Source organism: Salvelinus alpinus, chromosome 12, assembly GCF_045679555.1.
Source record: "Salvelinus alpinus chromosome 12, SLU_Salpinus.1, whole genome shotgun sequence".
Lineage (NCBI taxonomy): Eukaryota > Metazoa > Chordata > Actinopteri > Salmoniformes > Salmonidae > Salvelinus > Salvelinus alpinus.
In genome coordinates this window covers 6,320,846-6,326,383 of record NC_092097.1, presented here as the reverse complement: position 1 = coordinate 6,326,383, position 5,538 = coordinate 6,320,846, and positions in this window count along the sequence as shown.

Genomic DNA, 5,538 nt, shown 5'->3' with positions numbered 1-5,538 from the left:
GCCCTAGTCCAGACACAAGAAGGAATCGCCGTTGATGTGTGTGCGGGATGGCTGTTCCGACAGCCCTGGCTACTCAGCAAAATACACCAACTACAGCTTTATGGATGATGCCACAATGGACTTGAGTCTCTCTTTCCTCTCCAGCAGCATACTACCCTGCATCCCACTGCTGGCTTGCTTCTGAAGCTAAGCAGGGTTGGTCCAGGTCAGTCCCTGGATGGGAGACCAGATGCTGCTGGAAGTGGTGTTGGAGGGCCAGTAGCAGGCACCCTTTCCTCTGGTCTAAAAAATATATCAATGCCCCAGGGCAGTGATTGGGGACATTGCCCTGTGTAGGGTGAAGTCTTTCGGATGGGACGTTAAACGGGTGTCCTGACTCTGTGGCCACTTAAGATCCCATGGCACTTATTGTAAGAGTAGGGGTGTTAACCCTGGTGTCCTGGCTAAATTCCCAATCTGTCCTTCATACCATCATGGCTACCTAATCATCCCCAGCTTACAATTGGCTCATTCATTCCCCCCTTCTCTCCCCTGTAACTATTCCCCAGGTCAGTCGCAGTGGAAGGAGGAATGCCTTGGAGTTCAGCAGTGGTCACCAACTGGTCAATCGTGGTAGACTGGTCAAGTCCAGTGTTCCCTCTAAACTGGGTGCGCAGTAGCCGAGACTGCCGTGCTGCTCCCCGGGGAAGAAATATTAGCCCAACGAGATTGAACTTCACTCAACTTTCTAGAGCAGTGTTCACCATCCGGTCAATCGCAGTAGACTGGTCGATCTTCAAGGCATTCCTAGGCGATCACCAAACATTTCTGTAACAAAACCAACGATAAAGCCTTGTGTTCCTATTTTCTTTGTATCGTTGACGGTAGGTGCACCCGATTCAGCTGGTCTGTGCGCCGGGTAAGCAACTGTTGCCATTTTGAACCATTTCATGTGTCTGAAGGTACAAACTCTGCCTTCCCCCCCCAGAGAGCAAATCAAGTGCACTATAGGTTTACCGCTGACCAATCAGATGGCTCAGATTACCGTGTATGCAGGAATGTAGCAGGCATAAAAGAAAGCTACAGCAAAATTCATACTGTGAGTTTTCAAAAAGTTTAAAACCATGACTAGAGGGAGACTGTCTACGAATTTGTGCATGAGGCAGAAATAGTGAGGTGTGACATGAGTTTTGCCATCAGCTGGAAGACGGTGTCCCTTTTTGGTCAGTGTCAGTGGAGGAAAGGGAGAGCGGAGGGATGTTGAGAGGCGACCCTCAGTCTCCTTCCTGCTCTCTCCCTCCACTGAGACTGACCATCAGATGCAGGCACCATCAGCCCAGTAAATACAATTTAAAAAGGAAATTTAAATGTATGTACACTCAGCTGTGCCTCACAACGGATCTATTACTGGTGTGATCATATAACCTACCTCAAATTTTGAAATATATCTTTTTTTAAACAGCCCCAACAACAATACATTGGCAGGGGAATTCAAGCAAAGCCAATATGCACTTATAATGTATTGGGCCTATAGCTTACTGCACAAACCTCATTGCTACAGTACAGTTTTTAATTGGTTAATGTTGCATAAGCTTTCGTTTTTTAAGTCATGTAAAAACAAAATCTGAGCGGTAGATCTCGGCTTGCATTTTGACTCAGAAAGTGATCTTGACTCAGAAAAGGTTGGTGGCTACTGTTCTGTAGTTTTCCCTGTTAACACTATCAACATGACCATTTACTGTGGCAATTTTGATCTGATCAATGCAATATGAGCCACTTTCAATGCTTGGTTGACCCCATTGCTAATTGGAGCTCTGACCCCGCCCTCTCGTCAGGGGATACAGTTGTCTTCAATTACAGACTCCTTCTGCGCTGGATATAAGCCAGTGTTTCTTTGTTAGGAGGAGAGAGAGCTTCTGGGTATGTCCTGTATTGGTTGTTGCGTGGAGAGAGAGTTTCTTTTTTGGTATGTCTTATTTTGCTCGGCGAGAGCTTCTTGGTATGTCCTGTATTGGTTGTTGCGTGGAGAGAGTTTCTTGGTATGTCCTGTATTGGTTGTTGCGTGGAGAGAGAGTTTCTTGGTATGTCCTGTGTTTTGTTGTTGGTCTGTATAATTTTGAAAGTATTTTGTAGCCAGTCCTTCTGATGTTTGTGTATGCCATAGGACTGTGTTTTTGATTAGTGAAATTGTTCACTTTTTAAGTTTATTCTTTTTCATTTGTTCCCAGGGGGGAAGGGGAAGGCACCTTAAGAGTGCTTAGGCAAGAGGCCTGTGGGCATATATATATATATATATATATACTTGTAGTATGTGCCATGTCTATGCACACTAGGTAAGACCTGGGTGGACCATCCCCTGTATTTTGGTTGGTGTTAGGTAAGTAATGGGTAGAGCCCCCCCCCCCCCTCTCCTAACTTTCTTTGCTTTGGTTCCGTCCAGCCCCTTTTCCCTAAATTACCGCGTGAAGGAATACATGACCTGTTAACTGTATATTCTGCCTCTGTCATCCTTACCAACACCTACAGTCACATACCTCTTTCACTCCATGTGGAGTTGAGCGTAGCATGGTGTTGCGTTCACTCCAATAGGGGAGTGATTGCTTACGATGAGCACAAGGTGCTCTGAGATTGGAGGAAATCACGACTGCAGTAATGCAACGTTGCATATACTCTAGGTCTTATTCTAATTAGCTTTGTGTGTTGTGGTTACCTCGTTTTGTAAGAAGAGATATCGACTCTACCTAACAGCATATCTATGGTGGCAGAGTCGATAGTGCACTGGGCTTTGAGCCGGAAGGTTGAGGGTTTGCGCAACACGCCATACATGTTTCAGTGGAGTCACAAGTGTAATGACGGCTGTCAGGCCATCAGAATGCACGGTCCGACTGTAAGGGGGCTGAGATTATTTTGTGGTGCATTTCAGGTCTTGCAGGGTCCAGCATGCCAGACAACCTGCTTTCTACCAATCAAAGGACTGCCTGGGATGTTTTGACAGCGGGGAACTGGACGAAGGGCTGGCCATCAGATTATGATGTTTTGCTACAGTTGAAGTCGGAAGTTTACATACTCCTTAGCCAAATGCATTTAAACTCAGTTTCACAATTCCTGACACTTAATCCTAGTAAAAATTCCCTGTCTAAGGTCAGTTAGGATCACCACTTCATTTTAAGAATGTGAAATGTCAGTGATTTATTTCAGCTTTTATTTCTTTCATCACATTCCCAGTGGGTCAGAAGTTTACATACACTCAATTAGTATTTGGTAGCATTGCCTTTAAATTGTTTAACTTTGGTAAAATGTTTCGGGTAGCCTTTCACAAGCTTCCCACAATAAGTTGGGTGAATTTTGGCCCATTCCTCCTGACAGAGCTGGTGTCAGGATTGTGGGCCTCCTTGCTCGCACACTCTGCTTCAGTTCTGCCCACCAATTTTTCCAACAATTGTTTAGACTATTTCACTTATAATTCACTCTCACAATTCCAGTGGGTCAGAAGTTTACAGACTGTGCCTTTAAACAGCTTGGAAAAATCCAGAAATTTGTCAAAGGTTAATTGATGTAATTTGAGTCAATTGGAGGTGTACCTGTGGATGTATTTCAAGGCCTACATTCAAACTCAGTGCTGCTTTGCTTGACATCATGGGAAAATCAAAAAGAAATCAGCCAAGTCCTCAGAAGAAAACATTTTAGCCCTCCAAGTCTGGTTCATCATTGGGAGCAATTTCCAAATGCCAGAAGGTACCATGTACATCTGTACAAACAATAATACGCAAGTTTAAACACCATGGGACTACGAAGCCATCATACCGCTCAGGAAGGAGACGCGTTCTGTCTCCTAGAAATGAACGTACTATGGTGTGAAAAGTGCAAATCAATCCCATAACAACAGCAAAGGACCTTGTGAAGATGCTGGTGGAAACGGGTACACAAGTATCTATATCCACAGTAAAACGAGTCCTATGTTGACAACCTGAAAGGCCGCTCGGCAAGGAAGAAGCCATGGCTCCAAAACCAATATAAAAAGCCAGACTACGGTTTACAACTGCACATGGGGACAAAGATTGTACTTTTTGGAGAAATGTCCTCTGGTCTGATGAAATAGAACCTTTTGGCCATGATGACAATCGTTATGTTTGGAGGAAAAAGGGGGAGGCTTGCAAGCCAAAGAACACCATCCCAACCGTGAAGCACGGGGGTGGCAGCATCATGTTGTGGAAGTGCTTTGCTGCAGGAGGGGCTGGTGCACTTAACAAAATAGATGGCATCATGAGGCAGGAAAATTATGTGAATATATTGAAGCAACATCTCAAGACATCAGTCAGGAAGTTAAAACTTGGTCCATGTTACACAAATGTTCGATAAAGTACCTCTTTACATCCAAAAACCTCCATTTTGTTGGCACTTTGTTCAGTAATCCAATGGCTCTTATGCGGTCACAAGAGGCAGACAAACTCTAAATTGTATCTGTAAAGTTCGTAGAAACATGTCAAACGATGCTTATATTCAATCCTCAGGTTGTTTTTAGCCTAAATTATCGACAATATTTCAACCGGACAAAAGCTTCGTCAATATAAAAGGAAAACAAGAAAGGCGTGCTCTCGGTCGCTCGCAGTAACCAGCTCTGAGGACATCCCAGGGTCCACTCACTCATTGACATTCTCCCTCATTTTCAGAATAAAAGCCTGAAACAATGTCTAAAGACTGTTCACAACTAGTGGAAGCCATAGGGAACGGAATCTGGGTCCTATCCCTTTAAATGGTGGATAGGCTTTCATTGGAAAAACAGCCATTTCAAAGTAATGGCACTTCCTGGATGGATTTTCCTCAGGTTTTCGCATGCCATTTCAGTTTTGTTATACTCACAGACATTATTTTAACAGTTTTAGAAACTTGAGTGTTTTCTATCCAAATCTACTAATTATATGCATATCCTAGCTTCTGGGCCTGAGTAGCAGGCAGTTTTACTTTGGGCACGCTTTTCATCCGGAGGTGAAAATAGTGCCCCCTACCCTAGTGAGGTTAAATGCTGCTGCATAACTAAGGTTACATGCCACAATATGTATACTGTAGCTAATGAATTAATACTAAGTGTATGTTGTGTAGTAAGAAGTTAGTCTCACTTCAAGAATTTGACCCCTCTCCTCCTCCAGAACTTAGCCAATTTTTTTTAAATTGGTGGTGCACATGTAACAACCTGTTTTTGAGAAATGTCATCTAATCTTTTAAGAGTTTTCATTGTCTGCTTATATGCCACTGTTATTTATCCAACAGTCCTGAAATGGTGTACTCGGAAAATGCTGTAAGAACGGCCCATGTTCTGAATTCTGTCGTTTTCCATTTCAAATGTGCTGAACCAATAGGCATATCGACTCTCGCTCATTAATGTCAGCTTGCCTCTCATCTGCTCATTGTTTCCTTATGTCATAGTTTGTACATCTCACTTGTTATATAGGTCTATCTTATTGATCATTTTAGGCAATGTTGGAATTATGTATTTCATTGTTTTGCTTACTTTGTGTATTTATATTTAGCGTGTGCTTTTCTCCACAAGGAGAGAATAGT